The 17,915-nt window shown below is 39.4% G+C and overlaps 1 protein-coding gene across 1 annotated transcript in view; it reads left to right on the top strand.

The window, feature by feature from the left end:
• The window catches only part of P3H2 (prolyl 3-hydroxylase 2), a 152,728-nt gene that overhangs the window by 35,258 nt on the left and 99,555 nt on the right, over positions 1–17,915 (top strand). The gene's annotated exons all lie outside the window — the stretch shown is intronic.

Here is a 17,915-nt window from a genome sequence, read left to right as displayed (position 1 = left end):
TCAAGCCTGTTCTAAGCAGAGAAGACAAAATGATAACTAAAAGAAAAAAACAAAAACACCAAAAAGCTAAAATACATAAAGAAACAAAAGAACCTGTGATCTGTGGATTCATGGAGTTAGCTTACAGTCCTGGGGCTTCGAGAGCTAAGTTCTCTCCTTTAAGTGTTTGTCTACTCTGCCTACCTCCAAAGCCCAGCTATACTTTATTATGTCTTCGGGAAGAGGATTCGAAGGGTTTAGAGGAGCTCCCTGTCCATCCTTACATGATGCTTTAAGCCATGTCGGAGGCAGTTGGAAGGGCCCTCGACTGATTTGCCTTGGGCCAACAGGAGCAGTTTTTTGAGTCATCTGAAAATTGTTAGATTTAATGACATTTTGGTTTTCCTGGTCTCATATTTCCCTAAGTTGTAGTTGGTACTTGAAATTTGGATGAACAGAGGATAAATTCTAATCCTGTTATGACTGGAGTTTGGTCTTAAGTGAATAATCACTGATTTTTCCAGGTTTCCTCTTTGTTTTTCTTTCTAAATGTGTGTCTAAAGGGTATTTCCTCTATTTACTGTTAAAATCAATACCGTGAAGGTAATAACTAAAATCTTTATCCTTTCAAAACCGTTTATCTTTCATTACCTCTTTTGAGCCTCACAATAATGATGTGAGGTGGATGCTTGCCGTCCCTCTTTACATGATCAAGAATCCAAAAAGGTGAAGCTGTATTCCCAAGTTCACCACTAGGCAAGGAACATTCTGTGTTTTTTGTACTGGACAACATTGCCATCACTCAGGATAGATTTCAAGACCATTCTGTTTGCTGGTGTGTGTGTGTGAGAGAGAGAGAGAGAGAGGGAGAGAGAAAGAGAGGGAGACATACAAAAAAGAGAAGGAAGAAAGTGGGGGAGGAAAAGCGTACGATCGAGAGACCTGGGGTGAGAGAGAAGAAACTCAAACTCAAGTGATTTTCCAGATCTGGATTCGGAGCTCAGACCCCTTTGCTGGCAGAGAAGGCTTTTCCTCTGTCTGGACAGGGGATGAGAGACGGACAACCATGAACAAGAGCCAATTGCTACAGATGACTAGGCAGAGAAAATGTTGAGAGTTGCTAGGAGACCAGTTGTGCTGTCAGGCTCAGGAATGAGAACATGTCGGATGGAGGGCACTGGGCTGGAATTTGTGTTATACACAAAACGTTTAATCACGCATGCCAATGGGACTGAGTCAGAGTCAACCAGGGCTAAAAACAGCCAAGAACGTTTTCCTACCTCTTTTTTGTTTTCTCTTTTTTATATTTGTGTATTTTTCAGGTACAGACTCCCAGTTAAAGATTCCACAGTGGCTACGGGATGCTTAGAAAATGTTAGTGCCTCTCTGAGGGAAATGGTACTGTGTTTCAAGCCACCATTCAGAATGCGAAAACTTTTCTCCAAAAATAGTAAGGAAAATAGGTGTTTTAGCTTGCGTCTCTTCAGAGCTTCTTTGAGGTAGTTGGAATTATTGATCAAGTGAATCATCATGGCTGCCTTAAAGTTAAGACTGCTCATACTGTTTACAGGAGAAGACCAACACAGTGTGTCCTTACCTGTCCTTGGAAGACCTCATTGCTGATTTCTGTGCTCCCACCAAGCAGCTGGTGCAGCCCTGAACTTGTTGTCTTTCTTCTGTGGCTTTCCTTTCTCCTCAGATAAATGAGGACGGGATTGTGCCTGACAGCACCTTATGAAATATTCAGCTTTTTTTGATAGCAGGACCACAGACACATGTCAGCCACTCGGAACAACTTACTTTCATCCCATGTACTGGGATCAAAAAGTCAACTTGGGACAGGAGGCTATGTGGATCTGTGAGAGAACACTCACTTTGTAAGAGTATATCCCTTATAGTGCAATTATTCTTTTCTACCTTTTATGCCAGTAGCTTCTTTCTTGTTCTAGTTTGTGTCGCTGAACCTATGATAGCTGCAATTAAGGGAGCATGTCACTATATTTTAGAATTGCCCGGCATTTCATTTCCTACAGCCGGGAATGTTCTGACTTTTGATAGTTTTTTGTCAAACACATCTTCTTTTTTGTCAAGATTCCAGGAAGCAGGGAGCACTTGGCTCTTGAAATCCAGAGTGTGTTCCTGCCAAAGCACATAAATATCTCAAAATTAAGGACACTTGCCCTTAATTACTTCTGTTTCTATCTATCTATCTATATGCATATATATATATATATATATATATATATATATACATATATATTATCTCCACATCTTTTTTTAAAAATATTATTTATTTATTTATTTGAAAGGGAGCAAGTGAGAGAGAGAGAGACAGAAAACGAGCTGGGGGGGAGGGGCAGTGGGAGAAGCAGGCTTCCCACTGAGCAGGGAGCCCAACATGGGGTTTGATCCCAGGACCCTGGGATCATGACCTGAGCCAAAGGCTGATGCTTAACCCACTGAGGCACCCAGGTGCCCTTCCACATCTTAAAAAAAAAAAAAAAAAAAAAAAAAAGATTTATTTATTTATTTGAGAGAGGGAATGAGAGAGAGAGAGAGCATGAGAGGGGAAAGGGTCAGGAGAAGCAGACTCCCTGCTGAGCAGAAACCTCTAGAATCATGACCTGAGCCGAAGGCAGCCACTTAACCAACTGAGCCACCTAGTCACCCCTACATAATACCACATCTTAAAATGGCTAGATGCTGCCACTGCTGGCCCTGAAGTTTAAGCCCAGGAAGAATAAACCCAAAGTTGTTCAAGAAATATGAACTGAATAGATGAAATGAAATCTGCTCGGTTCTCATCGAATACCATGCAGAGCAGAAGTTAATGTGACCACAAGCAGTTCAAGACCAAGCTGGGATTAAATATTCCTGGAGGATTTTCTCTGAAATGTAGCTGATACAACTTCAGAAGAAATACCTTCGTTTTGGAACATTTAACTATGAATCATCACAAAGTGTAGATTCGATTGTATTGTCCCTCTGATATAAAATCTGTAACAATCCCTCTACAGTATGAAGAGCCTGCCTGCCTTAGCCTTAATTCTGGGCTCTCGAGGTTTGTCTGATCTACCCTATCATTCAGCCCGATCTTCCACTACTTCTTTTCAGGGACCATAACTACCATCCCAAACTCACTCCTACTTGTCTCTTTCTTGGTACCTTTCCCTTTTACCTCCACATGTGTCCATCCTAGCCTTTCTTCGGAGCCTTTCAGGAAGCTTTTCCTGACCCCTGCAGTTTGGAAGGACGCTTTCCCTCTGTGTGTTCCTCCCAGTGCCTTTATCTTTTCCTGCCCTGGAGGACCATAACTTGTTTCATGTTCTGATTGTCACTCTGAGGCTGGGAACTCCTTGAGAACCGAGATCCTCTCTCTTCTCCCTTTGCATTGGTCAAAGGATCGCCCGCATTAGGTACTAATAAGTGATAGTGGAGTGGGTGAGTGCTGTCTGGAGGAAGGGCTGTTTGTCAGGTGTCCTCCTTTGGGGGGAGTGGAGAGCAGCTTGTGCAGAGCTAGAGGAGAGTTTTAGAAAGAAGTGATGGTAGTCAGAGCTGTTCTGATTGTCCAAGAGTTGGAATCTCTGTGTACATTCCTGTCTGTTGTGCTTCCCAGGTTTTCCCTTTCATTTTTGAGGGGTCCTACGAGGGTGCATGAGAAAGGGAGAGAAAAAGACAGGAAACAATAGTTGACAGTTGAAAGAGATGCTAGGTAAGGAGACACCAGCTGGCCTTCACTGGTGCCCCACCCTCTCTATCTTGTTCTCTTCTCCCTGTGACTGTAAGGATTTGGGATTGTTTCTACAATACTAGAAACACAGCTTTTGTAATTGTGGGAGTGAAATTGTGTTTGGAAAAGTGAGAGGTCTCTTTTCTCTTTACAGAGAAGCCTTAACTGTGAGATTCCGTATTTAGAGTCATAGTGCTTAGATGTAGAGTTGGACTCACTGAAAATGATGGTTTAAGATGAAGCGGTCCAATTACAGTTGAATGAATAGATTGAAATAGTACAAAGTGGAATGTTCTAGTTAGAGTCACATGGCTTTTTTTATGGAGATTCAGGAGTAAACCCAAGTGTCCAGACTTGTAGGTTCAGTGTCCTGTCTTCTGTTTGTGCAGTAGTGTTTCTTAATTTATTGATAAGTCATTAATTTTATAGCCTGTTTCAATAGCTGATCTGTCCACAGAAAGTAAACTGTGCTTGAAAGTATTCTTCATAATTTCTGTGTGTCGTGTTAAAAATTCAGGTAAGGTTCATACAGCTGCAGACACGATTCACCGCCTTGTCTTATTTGTAGGTATGGGCTTAGTTCAAAAAGAGCAAAAAGGTATGGGCTTAGCATAACAAATATAGCAAACATAACAAGCATAGCAAAAAGAGCAAAGCTTTTGGTTGTGCTTAAATGGTCTGTTTCCATTGTCACAAGCATCTCTTCCTTCGGCTCTCATTGGCGGGACATCCATGCACCAACGGCTTTGAAACAGGGATTCAGCTTGCCTGATATCAGCCCAGCTGTAGACCCTCTGCCCCCACTCTTTGCATTTGTCCTCCTTCTTTTGACCACATTGCTGTGGCTGGGAAAAATGCTGCCGCCATCATCCATCAGTCCTGGCCACCAGAGCTGCGGTCCTCAAGCTAGATGAAGGAGGGCATGTGGGCTTGTGGTGCTTCACGATCCTCTCACCAGCTACACTTGCATGCCTGTAGTTGATTAGCTCAGACTTGCCTGGAAGTTGAAAAAAGGCAGATTGTTTTTGGTTCCTTTTGAAAAATAAGGTTTTATCAAAACTCTTTGACAGTGGAATGACATCCAAGTCCTTGAGGCCTCTCTTCTCTGTGTAGCCCTGGAGTGGGCCAGAGAGGTTAAAGCAAATGACCCCGTGGGCTTCCTTCTAGCTCTGCTGCAAGTCTGCATTGAGAAAGCCAGCATTCGATGGGTACAGATCTTTCTCATCTTTTTTCACTGAAGCCTCACGTATACACAGAGAAGCACACAGCTCCTAGGCTGCAGTGGATGCCTCTATTTAACCAGGACTGCTTACCATCACTCGCTGTCCATTCCGAACTCTAGATTAGATCTCTTGGCCCATTAGTGCCAAATTCTGATCATCAGTGCTTTCACAGGGCTGATTACAAGCTACTGTTTATATTATCTCCATGTTTTTGTGTGGTTTTGTTTTTGCTATTTGCAGAGTGATAGAAGTGCAGTTTAAAAATAGTACAGGAAACAGTAACTCTGATATGAGAGACACTGTTACAATAGTGGTTTAGGAATAATATTTACTTTTTCTGAGATAATACATGTTCGTTGCAGACCATTTGACAACTACAGAGAAGCAAAGTACAGATGGGAAATTAAGCAATTGGTGCTCATTCAACATCCTCTCCCAGACCTAGCCTTTCATAATTTAATGTGCATCATTTCAGATATACCCCCACTAGGTATACATGTCTATTTATTTATTTATTTTAAATAATATACCCCACTAGGTATACATGTCTATTTATTTATTTATATAAATAAAATATATAAATATTTTTATAAATATAGCTAGATAAACCCCACTAGGTATACATGTCTAGTTATTTATTTATTTATTTATTTATTTATATTTTTATTTTTTTAAGATTTTATTTATTTATTCGACAGAGACACAGCAAGAGAGGGTACATAAACAGCAGGAGGTAGAGGGAGAATCGGGCTTCCTGCTGAGCAGGGAGCCTGATGTGGGTTTGATCCCAGGACCCTGGGATCATGACCTGAGCTGAAGGCTGGCGCTTAATGACTGAGCCACCCAGGCACCCCATATAAATAATGTCCATTTAAATGTCCATTAAATAACATTAATAATAAATAATATATAATATATATATATATAATATATATATTTATAATAATATATAATAAATAATAATAAATAAATAATTAATAATAAATGTCCATTTAAATAAAACTTGAATCTGGGTGCCTGGGTGTCTCAGTGGGTTAAGCTGCTGCCTTCGGCTCCAGTCATGATCCCAGGATCCTGGGATCGAGTTCCGCATCCGGCTCTCTGCTCGACCGGGAGCCTGCTTCTCCCGTCCCCCCACTCTGCCTGCCTCTCTGCCTACTTGTGATCTCTGTCTGTCAAATGGGTAAATAAAATCTTTAAAAAAATAATAATAAAAAATAAAACTTGAATCATATGGTATATATCGTTCTGTAATTTTTATTAATTAAGAATGTATAAAACGAAATCTTTTACATTTCAGATGGCAATAGTGTAACTATCTTATGGATATATTATAATCTATTTAACAAACAAAGTGCTCTCCTGCTTTGTACTGGGTACAGTTTGGTGCTCTCATAAAGACTACTGGGTGCTATCACTTTATGATACCCGTTCCCCTCATTTTCTTAAGGCATTCCTGGAGTAGACTTGCTAAATCAAATAGTGCACACTTTAAGATATTTGAAATATATGGCCACATCATCCTTGAGAAAATTGGCACCGCTTAATACTCAAACAGAGGCAGCTGAGAACCAAACGTGTTTTCTAGAATCACTGCCAGCTTTCTAGATTATACTCAAGTAAAGGAAATTCTGATAATTTGATGGGTACAAAATTCATTGTGTCTCAACATGCATTTTTATTGGTTATCAATATGAAAATTTCTTAAAAAATATATTTATTGATCATTGTTCTTGTCTTTTGCCCACTTTATTGAGGTATTGTTTTTCTTATTGCTATATAGGATTTATTTTATGGCTAAGGATATTAATCCTGTACATGTTTTTCCTAATTCGTCATTGTTCCTTGAATTATTTTTCAAACTCAGACCTGAGATCAGAAGATCTATCCAGAACTAATCGGAAATAAATCTTAAATAATAGAAAAGTAAGTTATCTTTTTAATCACTCTCAGATGACTTTTTCAGGTTTACAACTTTTTGATGGTTTGTTTGTTTCAACATGTGTGTGCCTCGAAAGACTCATGAATACTATAAGAAGATGATGAATGTAATCTTTCCTGGAACGGGAAGTAGTGAAATAGCCCAACAGTGCTTTTAAAATTCTCACTGGGATAATTTGGAATAAATTAAATTGTTCTACATTTGACATTGCTAATAAAAATTCATAGTAGCTATAAACCAACATTTGCCCATTGATTAGTGTGATGCACGATTAATTAGGAATTATAGAAGTAGACTGGACTTGCATGTCCCTGGAACTACAAGCAGATTTAACTGGTTTGCCAGGAAAAAAAACTTACTGAATATTTTAAGTTTAATTCGATAATTCTAGGTGTCAGATTCCTTTTAGGGACTGATATCTCTGTGTGTGTGTGTGTGTGTGTGTGTGTGTGTGTGTGTGTGTGTGTTTTAGAATAGGAAACTTCAAAATTAATATAAGCCTTTTAAAGGATTCTTATTTCAGCATTTACCTAGTAAACATTTGGATTCTGTCTGGATTCCTAAAACAAATCATGATAGCTAGAGTCAGTGTCATGGGATTTTGCTGAGTTCATGAATTTCAGTGCAAGTATGTCATTCTGGAACACGTTGGAATTTACTGAGGAAATTAGGTACTTAGATTTGATGTATCTCTTGGAAGCTAGTGGAAAAAATGTTCTAGAATCTGGAATGAAACCCAAAATGATCTTACTTTCTAAAATTTCTCTATAAATTATTTTCCTTGATTTAATTTATTCTGTCTTTAAATCACTTTAAAAAACCTTGTGCAGTCTATACTTAATTTGATTGTGATGTTCTGCTCTGGCCAATTTAACGATGAGCATTTCAGACTTAACTAACAGAAGTTAAAGAAGTGAGGGCAACATGTAAGCAAGAAACATAAAGCTATAGCAAGTGTGAGATAATGGAAAACCCCACTTCAGGCAGACAAGGTGTTTTTACTAAAGATAACTTTCTGAGGAGTCTGGCTGTTGGTATGGCTTGTTAGAACTAAGCGTGTTTAATGTGGGAAGCAGATTGGCTATGTATATAATCAAGATTTACTGTCCTATAAACTCTTGCTTCCTTGCTGTAATTGTGAGTCCTCCCTTCTTGCTTACAGCTCTTGATTATGCCAGAGAGGAAAAGGGGGAGGCAGCGTGACTAAGGCAAGTCCTGCATATTCCTCCTGAGGACACATTCAGTGTGTGTGCCTTCAGGAACTTCCTTGACATTCCTAGAACTTAGTGACATAAGATGAAAGATGTTGAACCAGGTTATTTCTAGATACCTTTCCATACCTTGTCATGTAGTATGACTTCTAAGAAAATGGGATCGATGTCATCAGATGAGAACACTCATATTCTCACCATCAATTCCTCCAGCCCACCGGCTTCTGAAGGCATATAGATATGCTGCTCTTTCTCTTCTACCTCAATAACATCAATAATAATGTGAAATAAATACAATAAAATTAAACAAAACTGTGTAAAGAACAATATGATATTAAAACTTTTGACTAGTACTTTGGGTCTAGCTTATCTCCTATAGCTTTCCAAAGAAGTTCATGGTTGCAATTCTTTTTCTCTTCTTCTTCACCTTCTTTTTTTAACTTGTGCATCATCAGTGTCTTTATAGCTACTGGATGATTCCATTGGCTCACAAACTTATGTTAAACACCTATCTTAAAACAAATAAGCCTCCTTTGACCTCGCTATTTCTCCAAAAACTTGTCCAGACTTGCTGTCTTTTCCACCTCTCCCTTCATTTTCTCCACAACTCATGCTAACCGTGTTCCTGTCTATACCTCTGCACTGTAATGGCGCTCATAAAAGTCCTCCGCAGCCTGCTAGAGCCAATGGTCAGTTATCTGCCTCCAACTTTCTTGACCTCTCAGCCATATTTCACTTTCCTGACATTGTATCTAGAACCCTTCCTTCTCCAGGCTTTCCTTCTCTTATTCTTGCTAGATTTCCTTCTTTTAACAGGGTGTTTTTTATTTCCTTTGTGGTCTCTTCCTTTTTTACTGACCCCTGAGTGCTGCACCACACCATTTCAGTCACTGAAGAGAGATCACACAGGGATAAAGACCGGGGAAGCATGAAAGGAGGACTGATTACAAATTTTACAGGGAAGAAGTTCTGTCTGGTGAAGAGATTTTATTTATGGAAAGAGCTAAAAATGTCCCTTCAAGTATATAATATCTATGTTGAGATTAGGAACAGATTTCTAGGGACTATGAACCCTCAATTTTTTCTAGCCTTGACATCAGTGAAAAGTCAGAGGGTGCTAACTCAGTGAGATTGTTGAGCTAATTAGGCCCCATACTGAAGGTAGCAATTTCCTTTTATTGGAAACCAAAGTCTTAGCAGTGTCCCAGAAGAGAAGCCAAGAATGTGTCACCATAGACTTTCTTGTTCTTCTTGGTATACTTTCTCCAGAGGATACTATTCTAGGATCTGGGGCCTATCCACATGGCAGCTGATATTCATTCCTTAATTCCCCAAATATTTATTGAGCTTCTGTTATGTGGAAGGCACTGATGGGTGATGCTGTCTTAGATAAATATACCAGAGAATAGAATTTTTGTTGGAACTATAATTAAAGTGCTACCTATGAAAATACTGAACTCTTTACTATGAAATACCTTTTTTCATGGTTTCTCAGGATGCCACTGGGCATGGGATAGAAAGAGGTTAGACGTTGTAATAGGGGATTTCATCAGTGGATTAAAAAAAAAAATTGCCACTTCTTTTTTGATCAAAGTCCAGAAATTATACTTTAATTTCAATTTTTAGACGTGAAAACATCGATAAGTAGGAGAACTGAACATTATTGCTTAAGAAAAAATATACATTATTCAGATCAGTAAATATCAGATTGAGCAAAGTAGGTGATCCTTTTAACAGATAAGCCTTCCCGTTCAGGAAATTGCAATTTTGGCTTTTATAAAACTGCCCTGTCTGTGCCTGCACCATCTTCCAGGAATAATGCATTGATCAAGTAATAGTTTTCCAAAGAAAACGAATCTCCTACATAGTGTTACTCTATGTGGCTTTGCCAGGTTTTGAGAATGTTAAAAATAGGAGACGGTTCAGATTTGACATCAGTTAGAGTTTACAGTAAGCCCAGTGTACCAAGTGTGGTGTTTCTAAGACTCAGTTTCTGTGAGAGAAAGAGATGGGGCTAACTTCCCACCAACATCTGTGTGTGTCCAGCAGGGCCAGCCCACCCCACTGCGGCCAGACTACTGGGGAACCTACAGAGTCACCAGTGGGGTTGGTTGCGGTATCTGGAGTTTTATAGTGTTTCAGAGGATGGGACAAGGTTGTCGTTTTCCTTTCCAGTTCTCATTATTTAGCTGTTGTTTTAGTTTTAATGTTTGTTGCAATTCCATTAGGTTAATTTCCTTTTTAAAGCTGTTTCAGAATGTTTGCTGACTGTGTATTCTCTTTAAAGCTTTGAGAAAGGATTTTATAAGTGATTTATAGAATTTATCTTTGCTTACATAAATAATCTTAAAAAAATCTCTTTATCAGATACTTATGGGTGGAAAGAATCTTAAGTATATGCCTATGGTAGGTGTCAGCCCCACATGTAAACTAAAATTTAAGTACAGGTGAGCAACACAAAACCATGACTTATCCAAAAGGAAAAGCCAAGAGAAATTGAGATGACAGAGAATGGAAGGAGGACCTGAGGGTCTGTCATTGGGAGTTTTTGTGTCACTATTTCTTTTTTATTTATTTGCACAAGTGAGGGAAATGACTAGTGAAAGGGATATGGAATTCACACAAGGATTTTTGTCTTTGCTTCTAAGGAAGAGACATGGAGCTCAAGTTTCCAGAGTGTGGAAGGGAATCTCACAATAATTTGTATTTCTTCTTCCTCCTTCTCTTTTCTCTTCCCTTATGTTTTGTTCAACAAATATTTCTTGAATGCCATATGTTAGGCATTGGACTAGGTAAAAAGATGGAACACATTTCAATCATACCTACTAAGAACTAAGAATCTAGTAGTGGAGATATCTACCAACACACACACACACACACATACACACACACACACACACACACACACACACACACACACTATAGCTAAATGTAAAGATAAACCACTTGTGAATGTTGTGGAAAGATTTATTATTCAGCTAGTGACTGTCAGAGTGCTTTATCCAGAAAGTGACATGTGAACCAAAGATAAGAAGGAAAGCATTCAGAAGACAGTGTACACAGGAGGAGTACCAGGAACAAAAGCAGAGGTGGGAGATGAGGGGCTCTCTAGCTTTTTTTTTTTTTTTTTTTTAAATAAAGAAGCTCTGCATAGACAAAGCCAGAGATGTAGGTTGGAGCCAGATTGGGACTGAGCTTGAATGGCATATTAAGAAATTTATACTGTAGATGGTAAGTCTTAAATGATTTTAAGCAGAGGAATTTCATTGTCAGATTTGTTTCATAAAATTATGTAGACAACACATTGCAGGAGGACAGACCAATGGAAGATGGACAGAGGCTTTCGTAGTAGCCCAGAAAGGCTTTCTCACATCACGGTGACAAAGGCAGATATGACAGCCTAATATTGTACTTTATGTAAAATTAAGGAAGTAGCACCAAAAACCAAACAATGTTTCTTTTCAAATGTTATGTTGACCAACATTTTGGCTGAAGAGAGAGAAAAAAAGAGAGTACAAGAATGAGGAAGCCATCGATTAGAATGGCATAGGTACAGAAAAAAAAAAATTGCTGTGTCTTTATTACTATAACTCTGGCTTTTGTAAAAGAGAAACTTCTAAGTCTTAGTGGTTTAAAACAGTAAGAATCATTCTCACATACAAAGTCCCCAAGTGGTGGTGGGTGGTGGTGGGGAGTTCTGTTCTCTGCCATCTTAAACGAAGGGCTTTCAGGATCTTCTTGGGTGTTATGACATCTCTTGGCCATTTGGTAGAAAAGAGAGGAGAAAGAGTTCAGGATTACATGGGAGGCTTTTCTGGGTCAGGTCTGGAAATGGCATACAACACCTGGATCCCTATTTCATTATCTAACTCAGTCTTGCAGCCACAATTAATACGACGGGGCTGAGAATTATACTCTAGCTCTGTGCCCAGATCAAAAGAAAGCAAGTTGAGCGAACAACTGGACAATCTCAGAAATACTGACAGGGCCTGCACTGACCCTGGGAGAAACTAGATTCCGTAATGGAGGCCATAGGACTCTTCTGGTGACCCTGGCCATCTTGCATTCTGGGGCAAGGGCTTTTGAAGCACAGACATCCTGTTACTTCCTCCTGCCAGGAACATGCTCCAGATACCATTTAATTTATCGGGGTGTAGATTTCCAAAACTGTACGGAGTTTCATCTTTTTAAACTGCGGACAGTCTTTGTGTTTCTTAAATCTATACATTAGGACGGTCACCTCAGTGAAGCCTAGGGCTGGGCCAGTTTTTGCCCTGTGCCTATTCCCAGTGCCTGTCAGAATGCCTCACACACTCTGAATCTTAGTAAGAAGAGGCCAGATAAATACAAATGTGAATGTATGAAGACAACAAATATTCAGGAGCTGTTCATTGTATTTATATCAATCTACAAAATAGATCCCTGCTTGAAACCATCCATTCCAGTCTCGAGTCTCCGTATCCTGACATGATTCACTTGCGCAGTCAGCCTTGTCTTGTCCCCTGACTCACTCCTCAGATGGGATCAGAAACAAAATGCCCCGTGTTCCAGAATTTTTTTTATTGAGAATGTTTATTCTCAAATTATTTTGTTTTAATGTTTACTTAGGGTTGGTTTAAACTTAACTGTTCATATAGGTTGTTGAGTATAAGCAGTCTCAAATCTAACTCATCACAGAAAAAGAATGGGGGCTCGTCAGTTTCTTTCCTTGCAGGAAATAGTTAAACTTTCTTTAAGACCTCTGCCTCTCTCTCTCCAGTACTTTGCTTACAGTATCCTCCGGTGACAGTTTGAGTTTCAGGGGCAACTCAGAGGGTCTCTGCTGGTCACAACACAAGCTTTGTTCATGCTAAGGATAATACGAACTCTAAAAATAATCATGACAATGGGTGAGAGGAGACTTGGACATATTTATATATCACTGAATGCCAAAATTGGAAACCTTACTAGAATATTATTTGAATCTATCTCTAATAAAACATATACCTGGTATTTAATAGAACATTATATTTGTAATCAGAGGCTTTTAAGGTTAAAAATGCAAAACAGAAGTCTAGAAGCAACTGTAGATATGACTTCTAAAAATAACTTTTTATTTATTTATTTATTTATTTATTTATTTATTTATTTTTGCCAAGTGGTGTCTGGTACAGTTGTCTTATTTAAAGACAGCCATTAATACTACAGTCTATCCTTAATATAATAGCCAAATGCACTGACCACAGTAAGCATTTAGCAAAATGCCTTTATCCCAAAAACATTTGCTTTTGCCTTTGGCATCCTGGGAAGTAGGATCCTAGGCTCATGCATGGAAATGATTAATTCTGAGTTTCTCATGTCAGGATTACTGTTTGACATTTTAATAATCCACAGCTCATGCTATCTGCAGACTATCCATCACTGACTAACTAGAAGCAGCCTGTCCTTTACAAGTAGCTGCGTTCCACACTTGGCACATTTTTCATAGGTAATGAACCAATTTGTAAAGGTAGTGCTCTTAGCTTTAAAATAAGGCATCTCAGGACCTATTTATTGGAGAACGTGGTTTGGTCCCAATACATTACCTTAATAGAATAGCTTGACATCACTTCTTTAAACAAATAAAGATCTTGGTAATGGAAGCTCAGAACAAAACTTAAAACTGTACAATAGGATCTGCACATGGCTTTCAAACTTGCCCTGCCTTCACACTTCTTCTTTTTTTTTAAAGATTTTATTTATTTATTTGACAGACAGAGATCACAAGTAGGCAGAGAGGCAGACAGAGAGAGAGGGGGAAGCAGGCTCCCCGCTGAGCAGAGAGCCTGATGTGGGGCTCCATCCCAGGACCCTGGGATCATGACCTGAGCCGAAGGCAGAGGCTTTAGCCCACTGAGCCACCCAGGCGCCCCTGCCTGCATACTTCTATTCTTGCTTCTACTTCTGGTATTCCCCCATGCTAGTGTCCTCTTCTCATCATTTCATGACATCTGGGTCTTGTTCCCTACTGAAGTCATTGGTGATGGTTGGGGTAGAGGGTGGGGTTAGCATACAGAAGAGATGTTTGTGTTAATAATTGCAATAGGGACTCACCTGGAAGCAAGATACTATTATCAGCCCCATTTTACAAATTTTAAAACCAGGGTATGGGGTGATTAAGTAACTTGTCCAAGGTCACATAGCTAATTAGCAGAAGAACTGAGATTTCAACACAGAGGGTCTAGCTTTGCTTTAAATTGGAATGCTCACACATGATACTAGTACCGTGGTTATTATTAATCCATACATATTGATTGGAAACCTATTAAATCCATAACATACAAGTATAGATATATACCCCACATAGAGTGATAAAAGCAATGAGTGATATATGGCTTATGGGGTTTCAGTTACTAGCACTAGTTCTTGAGAAATCATTTTATGTATTCATTTGAATTTGTTAAATGGGTTATTCCATGCAAAGCATTTTGAGACCAGAGAGTTCAGTAAAGTGATGTATTAAAGATTGTGGTAGGAAGGGATATGATATGACACATACATAGGTTTATGGCAGAAAGCACAGAATTAGGAAGTGCCAAAAGGCAGATAAACCTAAGAAACTGGGAGATTCACACAGAAAGATTAGGACTGAAGAAAATAAGGAAGGATTCTAGAGTAAAGAGAAAGTATTTCAGTTGAATTCTGAAGGATGGACAACATCTGAACAAAATTGATACAGGATGTCTGTGAAAAGGGACGGAGGGCATTCCAGGCAACTGAGGGAACATTTTGGGGGAAAGAGCATCATTTTGACTCTGCACATTGGAAAGTGAAAGTATGCTGAGACTGGAAAAGTAAATTGGCATATGGTGGAAGACCTTGAGGAAAAAGAAAGTCCATCTGCCCTTTATTGAGTACTTAATATACGCCAGACATTTGACATGTTTTTTTGTCATGTAATCTTCACAACAACCATGAATAGCTATTGTTTTCTGTATTCTGCCAAGGGAAAAAAAATGAAGCCTGGAGAGACCAAGAATCTTGCTCAAGGTCAATTAGTAATACTAGGATTCAAATCCAGGCTTGCCTGAATTTTAACACATGTCGTTTTCATTCCCTTGTATTCTATTTCTTCTGAAGGCCATGAAGAAACGTTAACTATTTCTAAAGAGGAAAATACATCAGTATCTTTACTCCTTAGGCACTAATTTACCTACTGATTGGGAAGGAGGCAAAACTAAGAGGTACTGGTGGCCTCAAGTAGAAGCACGGGGACTAAAAATTGGTCTGCTGGGCATGGTGGAATTAAACTCTGCAAGACTTGGTATTGTTTAGATATAGGACTTGCTGAACATAAACTGGGTGATCTATTTCTGTCTCTGAGTTTTGTGGTTGAACCTACATTCTTACCCTCCTGCTGTTGATCTTTGTAATTCCTGACCTTTCCTTGAGCCATTGCCTGTCCTTCCAGCTTATCCCCAGAGCGTTTCATTAAAAAAAATAAAGCCACATTGCACTAGATAAAACCTGCCCCTTAGCTCCTTGCATCAACCTTTCTGTGGATTGTGTTCTATGGGACATCACATATGGGATATGTGTTCTCATGGGACATCAGTTCTTCCTCAGTTGAAATTATTACACAATAAAGTCCCTGACACAGCATACTATGTAAGTGTTGTCCTGAGGCCCAGGGAAAAGAAACTGGATAAGGGACTGTCGGGCAGTTGTGAGGGAAGTAAGAAGGAAGGAGAAAGGACAGGGAAAGAAGATGTTGTAGTTTTGTTTTTGATTCTAGCTCAATTCTTTTATGAAAGCCCCCTGGTCAGAAACAATGGCACTGGATGAGCCAAGAGTCCTATCGTGAAGAATGAAGCCTGCTCTCATCGTAGCATCAGGTAATCGAGATTTAATGCAAGTCAGGTAATCATTCTTGCCATCACTACTCTCCCCTTCCCTGCATTGCTAGCGTGTTAGTAGGTGGATTTTGGTTTATAATCCACTCTGAATAAAAAACACTGTAAGTTTTCATAATGGGATTCATTGATTTATGAGACCATGGAACAAGATAGCACAAGTTATAGTTCGATGTGAAATCTTTGCTTTGCTCCTCGGGGATATATTTCATCTCAGGAAGTAGAGGTCATAGCCTAAATTAGGCTAGGGTGACTAAGGCACTGTATATCATTCAGTTACTTAACAACAGAGAAATGATGGCTTGACCAAAAGCACGCACAACTACCAAAAAAAAAAAAAAAAAAAATTTACTAGCTGGAATTAGAGCAAGTAAGAGGGAAATACGTCCGTGACTCACTGGCTGTTTAAAATATCCAGGAAATTTTTCTGCTAAGTCTGATTTGGCATTCATGGTACCTCTAATTCCCACAAAATTCATGTGTGAGCTCGAATACAGTTTGTGTTCACTAGTAACTTTCAGAAACTTGGCAGTTTTGGCTGTTGAATGACTTACAAGTTTGATATGAACTTCCTTATACATCCTAAGCCTAATTTAAAAATAGATCCCTTAGGTTAGGATTTAGCTATGTAGTTCATTAGTGGTGGGAGTTAACTGTACTTTTAAAAAATCTACTTCTTTCCCTTAACCTACAGGCATTTTGGGAACCTCTAAAACAGTGAATGTCCGTTAATTTGGGACCTCTCTCCAAAGACTGCTTAAGGGCAAACATTTCTAGCTATTCATTGCAAACCCCAGATATTTCTCAGACATTGGATTATATTTAAGCACAACAGTTTCATCAAACTATATATGACTCTTAAGTTAAACATATTATATATAGCCAGTTTTTAAAAGAAAATTCTTGATTTTGGTCGAAGCCTTAATATCTGAGTAGTCCAAGGTATTACTTTGATTTTTTTCTTCATTAATTCCGTCATAACTGGTAAGCAAAATATTTTTATCTTTGCTCTTAAAAATGGACCCATGCCACGCTGGGGCGCTTGGGCGGCTCAGTTGGTTGAACATCCAGCTTTTGATTGCAGGTCTGGTCAGGATCGGGGCATAAGATGGAGTACTGCCTCAGGCTCCTCACTCAGTGGGGAGTCTGCTTAAAGATTCTCTCCCTTTGTCCCTCCCCCCACTCTCTCTTTCTTTCTCTTTTGAATAAATACATCTTTAAAAAATAATGGAACCATGTCTCTTTGGGTTTCCCAGTGTAACTTACTTAGAATCATGATGGTATTCCATGGCCTTACAAAATCTGATTATGAGCAGAAACCTTCACTTTCGTGGTGTGAAAAACAAGAAACCAGTTAGGCATGTGAACTAGGGTATGTGATAAAGAGAGCAAGGTTAGGCCTCTTACAAGATACTCAAGGAAGCTCAAGAATATGTTTGTCCTGACTTCTTAGTTTGTCTTTCACATCCTACAGTGCTAGCCGGTCGAGGAGGCCCATACTAGTGGCCTCAGAGGAGCATGGGCCAGTGTAGTCATCAGAGGGCGGAATCTGGTGTAGGTGACCTCTCCTGGGAGCGCAGGGGAGCAGTGAAGGAAGGATATAAAAATGAGTAAGGAAATGTCACTTTTTCCACTTTTGGTAATCCGTGCTACTTTCGTGATGACACCATGGCTGGCGATACAAGGGGAGGAAATGGCCTTCATGACTGAAAACAGTGACCTTTCCAATTTTCCATTCTCCAGCGTTGGATGATGGTACCTGCTTTTGGTGCTGCCTGGTACAAGTGTGTGGGGAGTCCCTGACCCATGGAGATCATCCTTACGTGATACATTTGCCAAATACATACTGAGCACTTACTCTGTGTACCAGCTTTGTTCAAGTGTAGAGAACACAGGCCTGCCACTCAAAGGACACACAGTGAGTGGGAAGGGCAGACAGGAAGATAGGAAATTATGCTA

This window comes from Lutra lutra, chromosome 1, assembly GCF_902655055.1.
Source record: "Lutra lutra chromosome 1, mLutLut1.2, whole genome shotgun sequence".
NCBI lineage: Eukaryota > Metazoa > Chordata > Mammalia > Carnivora > Mustelidae > Lutra > Lutra lutra.
Note: the sequence above shows the minus strand (reverse complement) of the source record. Positions and strands in the feature narration are given on the sequence as shown.